General features: G+C 41.6%; 1 protein-coding gene across 2 annotated transcripts in view; it reads right to left on the reverse strand.

Annotated features, from left to right (window-relative positions):
- The window catches only part of LOC149785848 (kelch-like protein 24), a 31710-nt gene extending 17132 nt beyond the window's left edge, over positions 1-14578 (reverse strand). The window contains exons 1-2 of one of the 2 annotated variants that reach the window (XM_089979807.1): positions 14357-14578; positions 12399-12427 (exon numbers count right to left, since the gene is read on the reverse strand). The gene's annotated coding sequence lies outside the window, so the exon portion shown is untranslated. The remainder of the gene's footprint in view (positions 1-12398; positions 12428-14356) is intronic. The other variant, XM_089979806.1, reaches the window with a different exon arrangement.
- Positions 14579-15630: the final 1052 nt, after the last annotated feature.

Genomic DNA, 15630 nt, shown 5'->3' on the forward strand with positions numbered 1-15630 from the left:
ATATAAACTCTTGTCTTGTTTGTTTTTTCGTGTCACAAGTGACATTTCTCATACCATGGCTACCTCTGCTGTCTCTGCTCCCTCTTCCTCTACTGTCAAAGTCATCGACGAACACTTAGATCGTGCCAGTTGGGAGGCTTTGTATCTTCGCCATCCCTTTAACATGCTCATTGCTGGACCTAGCGGTTCAGGCAAAACCGAATTCGTCAAACGTTTGATCGAACATAAACATCATTTGATCGATCGGCCCCCTCAACGGATCGTGTGGTGTTACAAAGAGTGGCAATCGGCGTACAACCTCTTGCGAGAAAGTCAAGGCGATTCCATCGTGTTTGTGGAAGGCATTCCTAAAGAAGACGATGGCATCGTCTCTGACTCCCGTCTAACCCATTTGGTCATTTTCGACGACATGTTAGGAGAAGACGAAGAAGAAATTAAATTGTGGTTCACGCGCAAAGGGCATCACCGTAATGCCAGTGTCGTTTACATCACCCAAAATTTGTTTCAACAAAGTAAAGCCCATCGCACCATCAGTCTCAATGCGCATTACGTGGTCTTGTTTAAAAGCCCTCGAGATAAATCGCAAGTGCAAGTCTTAGCCAAACAGTTAGGAACGCCTTGGCTGACTCAGGCGTACGACGATGCCACTCAAACTCCACACGCCTATTTACTCGTCGATTTGAAACCTACGACCCCCGAGGATTTGCGATTTCGTACCCACTTGTTTCACCACTGGTGCCAAGACGGAGGGCCTGTCCTGTACACGTCTCCGTCCTCGACTTCATTTCACTCCACCCATGAAAAAAATCTATAAAAACCTCAGACCCTTTTTCGTCTGTCTCACACAGTGTGAACATGACGTCCCTTCAGTCGCATCTTCCCGTCAAATTGATTCGTGCCTTGTATGGCATCAGCCGAGAAAAAGATCCACAAACACGAGCCCGTGTCTTAGAAGCTAGTCTCAAAGAAGTCTTACGATGGTTCACGGTGACGGCACGTCAATTACTCCAAGGAATCATTCAGATTCCTCATCAAACCCAACGCTTTTTCGATCGAAACAAAGTCGCTTTGGTCCAACTGGCCGATCCCCGCATCGACACTCAAACCAAAAAACAAATCATTTTGAAACCTGGAGGGAGCGGTACTCTAGGAGGGGTCATCATTCGCTCACTCTTAAGATGGGATCCTAATGCCCCCAAAGTTATCCCCAAGACAAAAGTCCAACGAAGCCCCAAGAAGAAAAAGAAAAAGACCAGGTCCCCAAGAAGAATAACTTCTCCAGTGGCAGGACCCTCCTCTTACCAGACACCACCACCATCACCCCGGAAAAAGAAAAGAAGCCCCCAGAAAAAGAAACAGAGAAAAAGTCCCCAGAAAAAGAAAAGTCCACAGAAGAAGAAAACTAGTCGCAAGAGAGGCACTTCGGCCAGGACGCAACCTTACACTCGCAAGCCACGACCTGCCACAGCGGTGACTGCGTCTCCGGCAGCCTCACGTTTGTCCACTTCTCCGTTGATGTCACCAGGAACTGAAGAGTACTTGGAGACGTTGATTACACCAAGAACTTCTCCGTTGATGACCCCCAAAAGAACTTCCCCAGTGGCAGGACCTTCCAATTTAGCGGTAGTGGCTGCTGCTCACAAAGTACCTTCTCCCAAAATCAAAGTCCATGAAAGATCGGGCATGTTACAAAGTTTACTGGATTTGTCCAAGCAAGAACTGGCTCGATTTAGTCCGTTACGTACCCCTGCACGACGTGTCATGCCTGTCCTCAAACTGATAAAACGTAAAGACAATCAGTGGCGACGAGTTCCAGTATAAAAAGACCTGTGACCAAGTCGGGGTATCAGTGAACTTGTAAAAGATGTCACCTCCAAGAAGCCACAAAAGAAAGAGACAAAGGCAGACGCGTCATCCGACAAAGCGCTTAGCCAAGCATCGACGTTACCCTAAAAAAAGACACAGTCGTTCCAAGAAAAAGAGGTGTCAACAAAGGGGAGGATTCCTTGGCGATTTTCGGAAAAACATTGTCACCTTTATGACAAAGCGATAGTCCCAGAAAAAAAAGATAAAAGGGTGTGCGTTAAGTCATCGACGTTAGTGTCTGTTCGGTGAATGTCCCGGAACCCACAAGCAAAAATGTCACCCTCCAGAAAACCCCAAGGGAAAAAAAGGAAAGGACTGCCACCACGTTTAGCCAAACATGGGGACCTGTTATCTGTCCTGTCCAAAGCTTCTCCACCCCTACGAAAAAAACTCATTCAAACGGCCTCCAAAGAGGTCATCGATACCGTGTGCGAATGTTGTTTGAACGTTTTGAAAGGCACGATCCCTTTGTCCAAACACCAGAAACAATGCTTAGGCAAACATCGTCACGTTCTTCGGAAAATGGTTCAAAAGAAAATTCCCATTCGTCAAAAAAAGAAGATGTTGGTCCAACGTGGAGGCATTTTACCTCTCTTGTTAGGCCCCATACTAAAAGGAGTCTTGGGAACCATGTTGGGAGGACTGATGGGAGCAAGATAAAAAGGCCTTCGGAAGTCCCAAGATCTCAGAATTCATCCCTGACAACCCCATGGAAGGACGAAAACTAGCTTTAGTGCCTTACAAACGATGGATGGAATACCATCGGTGGCAAGAACAACGCACCCCGCATTTACCTCCCAATCCCAATTTGAGCGAGATGTCCCAGTTACAACACGAATTGCAGTCCTTGATGGATCGCCAAGATTTGTCCGAAACAGAAAAATCGCAAAAGTACGGTCAACTCTTGCAACGATTGCAACTCTTTCACCAGAAAGCTTTAGACGAAACAGCTCTACCCACTCTGAAAGATTTTAAGACCTTGATGAAAAGTCCAGCACCATCACCAGTACCAGTACCAGTACCAGTGGTCAAGACAGAAAAAGGAGAAGAAGAAGAGGAAGGGTTTCTAACTCCACCAGAAAAAGTACGCAAGTTAACAACACCACCTACCTCCAGAATTGGATGGATTAAAAAGATGATGGCCACCCCTTCTTCCTCACAAGAGAAAAAGAAAGTGAAGACAGAAGTGAAGACAGAAGTGAAACAAGAACCGATATCCCCTGCTCAGACATCCTCCTCTTCGACACCTATTGCTGGCCGCACACGCAAAGCCTTGCAATCCAAGAAAATACCCCAAGAGAAAAAGAGTAGCCTCTTCCAAGAGTGGGTGCCTTATTAAGACACCAATCCACACAAAAAAATGGAAAAAGTCTTAGCTAGCATTTACTACGATCCCTCGCATCCTGCAGGTTACGCAGGAGTTCAAAAATTGTATCGTGCTGCCAAAACTCGACTGAAAAGTCTCCGTTTACCTCAAGTGCAACGATGGTTACAAGAACAAGCTACCTACACTTTACACAAACCCATTCGACGCAAGTTTGCCAGAAGTCGCACCCGAGTGGAAGGCATCGATCATCAATGGCAAGCCGATTTAGCCGATGTCTCTCATTTGGCCAGCTACAATCGCGGCTACAAATATTTGTTTTGTGTCATCGACGTCTTTTCCAAATTTGCCTGGGTCGTGCCCTTGACTTCCAAATCGAGCAGCGAGTTAGTGCGAGCCCTGCAACGGGTGTTGAAACAAAGCGGTCGTCGCCCTCTTCGATGGCAAACGGACAAAGGCACCGAATTTCTGAACCAAGCTTTCCAAAAAGAATTAAAGAAACGTGACATTCATTTTTTTACCACCGAGAATCCCGAAACCAAAGCCAGTATCGTGGAACGTTTTCAACGTACTTTGAAAGAACGCATGTGGAAATATTTTACGCATCACCACACTCTGAAGTACATCGACATCTTACTGCACCTGGTGCAAGCGTACAACCAATCTTACCATCGAAGCATCGGACGTGCCCCGCAAGACGTGACTCCCGACAACGAAGTGCTGGTGTTCGAGCGCCTGTTCGGTACGTCCCCGACGAGGGCTGTCCCCAAGAAAAGTGGAGAGTTGACCGTGGGAGATTGGGTGCGCATTGGCAAAACCAAACGCACTTTCGACAAAGGTTACTTACCTAACTGGACGACCGAACTGTTTCGCGTCACTGGACGAGTACATGGCCGTCATCCTGCCGTCTATAAATTGGAAGACATGAACGGAGAAGTACTCAAAGGAACGTTTTATTTGCCCGAGTTACAACGTGTCACCAAAAAAGAAGACGACGTGTACGACATCGAAAGCATTCTGGAACGCAGAACCCGTAAAGTGGGCAAACGACGTGTCAAAGAAGTCAAAGTACGTTGGAAAGGATATCCACCCAGTTTCGATTCTTGGATCGACGCTTCGCAAGTCATCGACTATAAAAAGAAGAAGTGACCATCATGCCCTTTCACACAGCAGCAGACGCAGCTACGTCGACCAGTCCTTCTTCCCCTAGTTCTTCTGTGCAAGATTTACAAAAACAACCCTTGTGGGTGTGGTGTGGAGAACGTGTGCCTAAAACGCAAATCGTCTTTTTCTGCCAAATCTTCGTGGTGTATTGTGTCATCGGGGCAGCCATCGCCAATTTGAGTTTGCAACAAGGAGACAAACAATTGTGGACCATTTTATTGAGCAGTTGCATCGGTTACCTGCTTCCCAATCCCTCCCTGAAATTCTCCTCGAACGGGAACGTTGTGTCCAGTGCCAGTGCCAGTCACCACTCCAACAACCACAACCAGAACCCCATTTTGGGCGGAGACACGCCTCTGACATCCACTAATATTCCCTCGGACAGCCACAGAACTCTGGAATTATGAGTCACCAAAACCAATTTTACTTAACCTTACCCAGTGACAGTTCCATGGAGGTGTTTCCCCACAACACGTTGTGCTGTTACACGGCCAAATTACCTCAAGCCATCCCCTTAGATCACGAAGCCCATTGGGAAGTGGCTTTAGTAGAAATGATTCACCCGACCCAAGTCCTCAATGTCCTTCCCAATCAAAATTATTTTACGGTTCAAGTTCATGACGATCAAGTGCAAAAGTGGATGGATACCCATAGCAAATATAACATGAAAAACCCTAACAAAGAAAATCCAAAGTGGACCGACTATCACTTGTTCATTCCCCCAGGTTATTATTTTAGTGGTCAACATTTGGTCAACACCATAGCCACCAAGTTTAATGGCGTGTTTCTGAAAGCTTTGGTGGCTGCCCAAAAAAGTGTCACCCTGGAGTACCACAAAACAGCTCGTCGCTTCCTGATAAAATTTCCTGAGGGGGATAAAATCATGTCTTTCTTATTTTGTCCTGAATTGTTTGACATGTTGGGCGGTGACATGGAGCTGAGGAAGAGAGGAGAACAAAAAACAAAACCCGAATTATCAGTCATTTCTGACAACGATTCTTTTGCCAAGTATTTTCGTACCCCGGTAGAACTGAACCAAGGACTGAATTTGATGTTCGTGTATTCCGATGTGGTGGAATACAACGTGGTGGGACACACCTCCGTGCCGTTACTGCGTGTCATTCCTTTCAAAGTGGATTCTGCCGCAAACGCTGACGAGGAAGGTGGAAACACTTACCACGTCCACCGCGAATTTGTCCATCCTCACTATTTGCCGGTCAGCAAGTCGTATTTGGACACGGTCAACATTACTATAAAAGGAGATTTGGGACAAAATATTCCATTCACCAAAGGAAAAGTCACAGTGAAACTCCATTTTCGAAAACGGTTTTCTCACGAATCGTAAGTAAGTCATGTATCCAGTGTACCGAGGGGTTGCACGACAGCGAGGACACGGTTTAGGAGACATGTTAAAATCGGCCTTTCGTTCGGTGGCCCCAGTGTTGAAACCGATGGTGACACGAGGATTGCACGCCTTGAAAGATGCGGCACTGACGCAAGGCAAAGAATTTCTCCAAAATGTCATCATCGACAAACAAAACCCTAAAGAAGCCTTCATGAGGGCAGGCAAAAATGTCTTGCTGCAAACGGGAAAAGACATTTTGGGCCGACGAGACACACCTATAAATGCCCTGCACGCTACCGAGTCAGGCATTCAGCAAGGACAAGGCAGAAAGAGACGACGAAGAAAACACCCTTTCACTAGACTTCAAGCTAGAAAGGCCAAGAAAAGAAGAACCGTTCGAGACTTAGACGTTTTCGATTATTGAGACACAGAAAAAAATGATGCACCGAGAATCTTGCGCTTGTTCCAAGACGGAACTGGATCTGTTTGCCATGCCCCCCACCATGATGACCATGCAAGAATCTCAGTGGGTGGAATTTCATCCCGTCTCCTCTTTGACGGAATCAGCTCCCATCGAGTTTGAAATCAAAGGACAACCCGAAGATTACATCGATCTGAATAGCAGTTACCTGTATTTGAAAGTGAAAGTGAGCAAAACGGACAACACTAATCCTGCAGACGTTGCTAGAGTAGCTCCTGTCAACAATTTCATGCATTCCTTGTTCAGCGAAGTGGACTTGTACTTGAATAACAAACTGGTCAGCAGCAGCATGGATACTTACCCTTATCGCGCCTACCTGGAAAATCTCTTGACGTACGGAAAAGAAGCCAAGAACACTCATCTGGATGCTTGCGTGGTATGGAAACCTGACACAGCGGGTACAACCACGTTTACCGACCTAGCTATTGCACCAGAAGATGACAATCCTCACAATGCGGGATATATGGCTCGACGACAGAAAATTCTGCAAGGGCGAAGTTTAGAACTGATGGATCGTTTGCATTTGGACATGTGGTTACAAGAAAAGTATTTGCTGAACGGGGTGGATATCCGTCTGAGACTGAATCGTAGCAGTGCCGCTTTCCATTTGATGGCCCATGCCAATGAATACAAAACTATCATTCAAGAAGCCCGACTTTACGTGCGTCGTGTGGAAGTGTTACCTAAAGTAGGTAACGACATCAGTCAGACGTTAAGCAGAACGACCGCCAAGTACCCGATACGACGTGTAGAAGTGAAAACGTTCACCATTCCCACTGGACAGCGATCTATGATCGAAGATCATCTGTTCCAAGGACAGTTACCCAAACGTTTGATTGTTGGTATCGTCAGGAATTCAGCCTTCAATGGAGTTCACGATCAAAATCCTTTTGAGTTTCAACATTACAATGTATCCAAGATCGAAGTCAGTCGCGACGGCAAGACCTTGTGTACCCGACCTTTCGAGCCTAACTTTGGTGCCGCAAAGAATTATTTGAGATCGTACTTGTCCCTGTACGAAGCCACCGGCCAGTTAGGAACCAACACCAGTCACGGTATTACGTACGACGATTATGCAGGAGGTTATGCTTTGTGGGCTTTCGATTTCACTCCAGACCAAGGCAGCGATGAGGGACATTTCCACCCTATAAAATCTGGCCAGATTCGTGTGGAACTTCAGTTTGCAAATCCTCTGACAGAGACAGTGAACGTCATCCTGTATGCAGAATTCGATAATACGATAGAAATCAACAGTTTGAGAGAAGTCATTCTAGATTATTAGAAAGCCATGGAAGACTGTTCTCCCTCTTTACCTAGTGGAGAAACTTTGGAGACGGAATGTGAGGAGATCGTGGAAGAAGGATCCCAAGACAAAGACGAAGAAGTTGTCATGATGAAGTCAAGATGGCCAGACCAAGAAGCCCATTTAGTCTCCTGTTTTGCCAAACACTTGGTCGACAAAATGACGGAATTGATCAAGAAAAATTGCTATGGATGTCAAAACGATCATCCCAGTCAAATTCAACACGATAAATGCCTAATGTTGAGTCAAGAAGAAAAATTGGACGAGTATCTGGACGAAGCTTGGAGTCTCATCTCGAACGAAGACGTGTTGCACCAGTGGTATAAAGACTTGCGTGAACATTCTTGTCCAGCATTAACCACTCAAGAGATCCATCGTATCGAAGCTCTCCTGAATCAGAGTGAGGAAAAAAAACGAATAACCGTTTATTCGTCAGACATTTTCAAGCAAAAAGTCAGGATCGAATTGACGACGTATTATTACCTGTGAAGAAGAAGAAAACAAACACAAAACAATGGATACCTGGGAACTTTATTACCTTTTGAACCACAGTTCGTATACGGCTTCTTGGAATCCTGTCGTCTGTGCTAAAGATGAACTCCCTCATCGCAAACCTAAAGACCATCAAGCTTACGTGATCAACACGGACGATAGTCATCTCCCAGGAACCCACTGGGTAGCCGTCTACTTTCCTCAAGAAGGCTATGTGGAATATTTCGATTCGTATGGATTGCCCCCTTTGGAAGACGATATCATTGACTTTATGAGAAGAAATGCTCAAACCACCCGATTCAATAACGTGAAATTACAAGGCACAGATTCCTTGGTGTGTGGACAGTACTGTGTGTATTTTCTGCATCATCGCAGCCTGGGCTATTCCTTAGAACATTTAGTGACTCATTTCGATCCTCGTTCTTCTGCTAGAAACGATGTGAAAGTAGATCGATGGTTTTGTGACCATTATGCTTATCTTTTGTCTCAAGCTAGGAAACGTAGTGTCCATCAATGGCCTAATGATTTCCAACAGTGGAAATCACAATTTCATTCACAACGTTGTCAGCCTTGTTTAAAGTAGATTGTATTTGAAGAAAAAAATGTTTGTAATTAGAAAAAAAATTGTTTGATGTTATAATGTTGGATTATTGTTAGAGTTGTTGTTAGTTAGTGTTAAGTGATTTTTGAATAAAAAATGTTGTGTTTTGAAAAAAAATGCCTTTGTGGTTTGTTTAGCTATAAGAATATTGGATTGATGCTCTTTCATTTCTTACTATCCCTCTCATGAACGTTGCGGCTCGAAAACCGTGTGGGGAATGTTTTCCTTCACGTCCGCGCTTTAATTTTAAGAACTGGGTTGTTCCCAGTCTAACCATCCATTGTCGACTCATCCTCCTAAGAAGATGTGCTCCAAACTAGCTAAGCTCAACGAAGCCTACGTGAATTTGCATAGGGTCAGACACAGTTTGATACCAAAGCCAGAAGAAATAGAGAATGTGAGAATGTTAAAAATCACTGAAGACCTGATAGAAGAGCTCTTCAGAGAAGAAATGAACAAGGAGAAAGAAGAATGGACAGAGAAGTACAGACTTCAGAGACAGCAGCAACAGCAGCAACAACAACAGCAGCAGCAACAACCTGAAGCTGACAGAGGCTTTGTCGATTGTCGTATCGACACCAAAGAATTCTTCTTCTCTTTCCGAAGAAGCAGACCTATTGCCAGAAAGTCTAACATCAGAGGACATCGCATTCTTAGAAACTAAAAAAAGAATGCCATAGCAAAACAAAAAACAGCCCTTTTCAGGGCTACCCAATACTCTAGAAAAGAAATAACTATTAATTTGCCAATGTGTGTAGGTAGAGTAGTGTGAAAATAAACACTAACTCTTTCTTAAAAATTTTGAGGGTATGTGTTTGTGTGATTGTGATTGTAAGTGATAAAGTAGGTTGGTGTGGATAGTAGATTAAAATGATGTTAGTTATTTTTTTTTGGGCTGCTTGAGGTGTATATTTGGGGTTAGATTGGATTGCTTTGAGTATGTGGATAGTCTATTGAAGTGATGGGTAGCATAAAAAAGTGAGCGAGTGTTTCTTTTAGGTCCGCGCGTTGTTCTGGTTAATGATCTAGGTAAGATGAATTTTATGTTTTTAGGGGGATGTTTTCCTTCACGTTCGCGCTTTCAGTATAAATTGAAACTCGTTCGGCAGTCCAGCTACCCTTGTTGATTGATCAACACAGCCAGAAGAATGACTAGCAGAATAGTGAAACTGTTAGAACTCCAGATGCACCTGGAATATGCCAGGCGGATAGTAAATGAACTATCAGCGGAGGCTATCGTAGAAGAAGCAAGAATAAAGAAGGAAGAAGAGGAGAGAAGACAGAGGGAAGAGGAGGAAAAGAAAAGAGAAGAGAGGATGTCGTTTAATATTCCTGAAACAGAGGATTGGGGTGCTGAAGCGAATCATCCTCCCTCTGCGCTCCCCAGAAGAAAGGTGAAAGAAGACTGGGGAAGAAGATGCGTGTGCGGCGCCAGGCCAGGAAGGTGCAACCATTAGATAGGTGCATCTGGAGTTTAAAAAAACAGCCCTTTTCAGGGCTACCCAATACTCTAGAAAAGAAATAACTATTAATTTGCCAATGTGTGTAGGTAGAGTAGTGTAAAAATAAACACTAACTCTTTTTTTTTATGATAGTGTGAGGGTATGAGTTTGTGTGTTGGTGTGTTAGTAAGAGCTAAGGTATGTTTGTGTGAATAGTAGATTATGGGTTTTTTAGCAAATGTGGAGAGTATAGTTAGGGTTATATTATATGAAATGAGAAAGTAGGGGGATGTTTTCCTTCACGTACGCGCGATGTTGGGTCATAATCTAGGTAAGATCCATTTTATGTTTCAGGGGGATGTTTTCCTTCACGTTCGCGCTTTTCGTATAAGAACCCACAGTATTAGTTGTTCAAACCATTCTGCAAAGAATACAAATAAGATGGCGTCAAACCACCTTAACAAAATGGAAAAATTGCAAAACGTCATGGACAATTTAGGAATGTTTGAGCAAATGTTGGTTAACCTAAACGAGGATCACTACTCATATAGTCCCCATAGAGTGAAGATGGAGATAAACAATTTACGAAAAATGAAGGTAATCATTAGTGATCTGTTGAAAGAAATCAAGGAGGAAAAGGAGGATGAAGAGGAAAGGATAAGGATGAGAGAATGGAATGAAAAAATTGAAAAAGAAGAAGAAAATGAAAAGAGGAAGAAAGAAGAGGAGGAAGAGAAGAAGAAAGAAGAGGAGAAGAAAAAAAAGAAAGAGAAGAAGAGTGTAGGAGATAAAATAAGAACTTGGTGGAGGAAAAGAAGAAATTAGAAGAAGAAGAAAACCCAAAGGCCCTTTTCAGGGCCAGCCATATTTCTCGAAAAGAGATAGTCTTTTGAATTGCCTACCCCTTTTTTTAAAAAAAATTTTTTAAAATTTAAAAAAAATCCCATGTTAAATTTCCCTTGTCCGTAGAGTGACCCACGATTTATTGCCATGTTCAATTCCCTTGTACGTAGAGTGACCCACGATTTATTCCCATGTTAATTCCCCTTGTACGTAGATTGACCCACGATTTTTCTCCATGTTAAATTTCCATTGTACGTAGATTGACCCAAGGGTGTTTTTAATGCTAATTCCCATTGTACGTAGAGTGCCCCCCTTCACTACTGACATCACTATAAACTGTCGCACTGCAGACATCATAGCGATATGACTGAAAAATTGCTGAAGCTACGTTAAAACTCTAAATCACACATACACAAACACAAACACATACACACATTTGCAGAAAACGTGCAGGTAACTGAATTAATTAGCATGTATTAACACCTATTTCTTTCCAATGGAAGATGGTTTTAAACCCACCAACACACGATTATTTCCGAAATATTTTTGACCTTACGGATCTTCAATGCGCAACAAACACAGTTACAATGACGGGAGAGACAGAGACACAGACACAGACAGAGAGAAAGAGCGAGTACTTTTAACACAAAGTTCCAATCCAAAACATAAGATCGAAATTTAAAACAAAAACGTTGAACAACTTCTCAAACAAAAGCCTAACATAATTTGACTACAATTGACAAAAATCCATCCTAGGAAAAGGGGCTTACATTTTTTCAATCAAACCGATCCGCCATGAAATATCCATATTGATACTACAACAAAGAGAATTTTTTCAATGATTTTTTCAAAACACGCCTAATATAATTTGATCAAACTTGACAGAAAGAATCTATGTAAAATGAAAATTCAGTTTTGTGCAAATGATGCCGATCCGCCATCAAATAGGACAGGAAACTCTGGCACTATTTTTTTTTCTTTTTTTCTTTTTTAAGCGGAACGAATCTCTGCTATATGTTCTATACTTTGCTAAAATTAAACAGTCAAAAGTCTCTTTTTAAAAACTGTTTGACTAATTTAAGTTTAAAATAAAAGTAGTAACAGATTTAAAATATAATCTTCAGTTTCTTTGCTTTCCATGCATATGCCTTGATTCCAAGTGTTATTAATAATAATGTCAATCGTCAGTTTGTGCGTGTTTACGGAATTCAAAATGATGAATAACACCAACATCGAATTGGGACACAGCATTAATGGAATTATAGTGTGTGGCTCGCGTCTTAATTTTCAGAAAGGTCATTGGTTTTGACATTGCAAATATAAAGTACAAGACAGTGGGGTCTTGGCATGGATCATTATTCCGCGACTTGCATCAAGGTCACTGTAGCGAATATTATTAGCGAGGGTGTGTTGACTCAAAACATACAAAATAAAAATGTGTACCCTTGACCATTAATGAAGCATTTGGATTTAAACTCAAAACACTTTCCAACCATAACTAGAAAGTACAAAATAAATGTTATCCGGCTATACGTACATGGTAGCGTCTCTATTACAGATAATGGCCTGAAACAGCAAGATGAGCGTAGCTTTAAACATGGGAAAATACGAAAAGATATATCAAATGGTAATACGAATCTTACATCTATTGTATAAATAGTTACTGAATTACAGCGGAACCTAGGGAAGCAAGAAATGTTGCCATGCGACAATTTTAAATTTTAAAGCCAGAATCTCAGGCGTGATTAATGCATCTTTTCTGAAGGAACTGGGACTAACGTATAATCCTGACCCTTAAATTGATGGGTATCAATTTATGGGTCAAATATTGTAAGTGGATATAAAAGTATGACAAACTGGCTAGTAAAGGGAGATAGAGCAGATGAGAAAGGTTTAGGGACAGATAGCAGACGAGAAAAGTTGAACTCATCGTTATATTTTAATGAAGAAAAAAAAAACGATCAAATCTGACTCACTATATTGAGACTGCAAATGACTTACAAGAATTTTGCAACATGGGTAAACAAAATGAAATAATTCGTGCATACTAATTTGAATATGCGCAAGAGTGGACATTAAAATCAATGATAAATAAATGACCAAGTGTGACTGGAGAACATTCAAGGTAAATTCTGAGGTTACATACATATGAAGCAGCAGACGAAGCAACTCACTGTAACATTTTAAAACATTGCAAAGAAACAAATGAAGAATAATGTTTGGTTTGAAACGCCAAGAAGTCGACAGTGTACGCCTGGCGACAATCAGGTTAGAAATTATAACGCGATGACTGAAATGACCAAGTTGTGTGCATTGTTATATCTTCTTTGCTTTTCTTTGTTATAATCGGCGTCTGAGGCGGGGGTGGGTGGTTGGTTGCTGTAGGGTTTAACGCCATTTTTCAGCACACGATAGGCTATACATGGCAGCCAGTATTAATGGTGGAGGAAGAAACCGGGAAATGCGGAGAGGGAGGGGAGACATACACACGGGATGGTGCACGAATAGCTGTCAAGCAACATTTGTTGTTGCTGTTGTTTACGAAGCTTCACCAGAAATCGAGTCTAAAAGATCCAAGATTTTATTTTGAATCAACCCTAAATATGTTGCGGTAAAGCTGAGGTTACTCATCCGTTACGTCAGCGACCACTGTGGTTTAAACAGATAAACACTGTTGTGTCAACACGTATGTGCATGGAGTCTTATGTACACTTATGGGGTGGTTGAGTCAATGATTTTCGTTTTGTTTTCATTTTCTGGTGAAGTTTCAGAAACTTAAAAAAAATTAATAAAATAAAATCTTGTTTGTGCAAGTGGCAGCTTAGTAAACAGTGTTGCCTAGTAGTAATTAAGATACAACTATCTACGTACTCCTATCAGTTAAATTAATTACAACGTATGCTTTCTGTTGTACCATCTGGAAGTCTTATGTCAAAATACATGATGTAATGGTCAAGAAGGGCACATAAACCGTCGCAACTGCTGAATAAGAAATATAATGATTTATCACGCAGGCAATAGCAAACCTAGTTCCTGTACCATTTTGTACCAAACTATTGTACTGTGCTGACGTACTAACCATGATATTTAGTGTAATGAAAGCACAGTAAATACGGATAACCTGTACAATTACGATTTCGTAAAATCTCAGAAACCTACAGTTAAATGGAATTGTTTTACAGTGTCTATGAAGGACAGCAATCTCCAATATACCTACCTCAAACTTTTCTGAGAGATAGAGAGAGAGATGATGCTGATGCTGATGATGATGATGATGATGAATATGACAGTAAATATGAAATAAAATGTTCCGTAATTTTGAGTTATATTTACCGACTCAGTAAGTAGTCAGCTCTCAATGGTTTTTCCGATACGGCCGTACCGATAATAAAGGCCTTACTGGTGGGGCGTACATGACCGTCCCAGCTTGCTTGCAAGACTCGTCGAACGAGAGAGAGAGAGAAAGAGAGAGAGAGAGAGTATACTTATAACAACCTTAATATTATCTGTCTTTGGGCAGGTCGATACTCGTGGTCAAATACATCATCCAGTCTTAGCAACCATCATCTGCCCTAGAAAAGCTCACTCGTGTCATCGTTACTTCGTTCCGTTTACCATGGTATTATCAAATTATTCTAAAGCTGTGTCAGTGTTGTCTTTACTTTGTTTCCGTGTTGCCATCCGTCCTCCAAAATTGTGAAGATCATTTCAAGGGATGTAACCCTTTAGTGGAATTTTATAGGTAGCCGATCCTTATTAATTAGCGGGTCGGATTTGAAACCGCACCCTTTCTGTCGCGAGCCTAGCAAATTAACAAGTGAATGACCTAATTACTCCTAAGTCAGGCCCCAGCTCTGAATGTCTTTGATTCTGAATGTCTCTGATTCTACCCCTTGGCTGCCAGTTTTTGTTTTATCTGTCATCAGTCTTTTAATCAGCAAGTGGGATTTTCACCCCCAGTCAAGTTTAATTACTTTTAGACTGCCAACTGTCAAGCGTTAAAGCCCCTATGTGAGTTCCCTGTGTATGCAAGATAACCTTTAAATAATAATCATAATAAAAATAATAATAACGACTTTATTTAAAGAAGGTGAGAAGAAGGTGACACAATTAGTTGCATGGAACTAATCCTGTTTGTGGCCCTCTATTATATACATATTTACATTCAAAGTACATGTATGTATTTACACACACACACATACACACACGCGCGCGCGCATTGATTAATAAGCTTTATTTATAGATGGGCATAATAAATAGAACATTTAACACACACAACAAAGCATTGATAATAATCTATATTTATATATGTACATAGTAAACCGAAAATTTAACACACACACAACAAAGCATTGATAATAATCTATATTTATAAAAATAAACAGAAAATTTAAATGAACATGCTCCAACTAGGCACATTGTGTAAATACTGTATTTAGGATTACTAGACTGTAGGTCTATAGTTTGTACCAAACGAGACTCGATGACTGTTAATGTAGCGTGTTTGATTGGCAAGCACTCTAAAGTTGTCTGAACAGTTGTGTAAACGTTTTGCAAGAATATTGAGCTTCAACTTGAAGATGCGCAGTATGTGACATAATCAAGAATTCCAAGATGAAGACATTATATTAATATTATATTATTCGTATTCAACATTTTCCAGTATCATTAGCTCATTATATCGCACATGTATATATCTTCGTTTGAGAGCTTATTTCTGATATACTTATATACATTTCTAAAATGGTAGAAATATAAATAGTTTTTAT

The sequence above is a fragment of the Sinohyriopsis cumingii genome, chromosome 13, assembly GCF_028554795.1.
Source record: "Sinohyriopsis cumingii isolate HCF-2022 chromosome 13, ASM2855479v2, whole genome shotgun sequence".
Lineage (NCBI taxonomy): Eukaryota > Metazoa > Mollusca > Bivalvia > Unionida > Unionidae > Sinohyriopsis > Sinohyriopsis cumingii.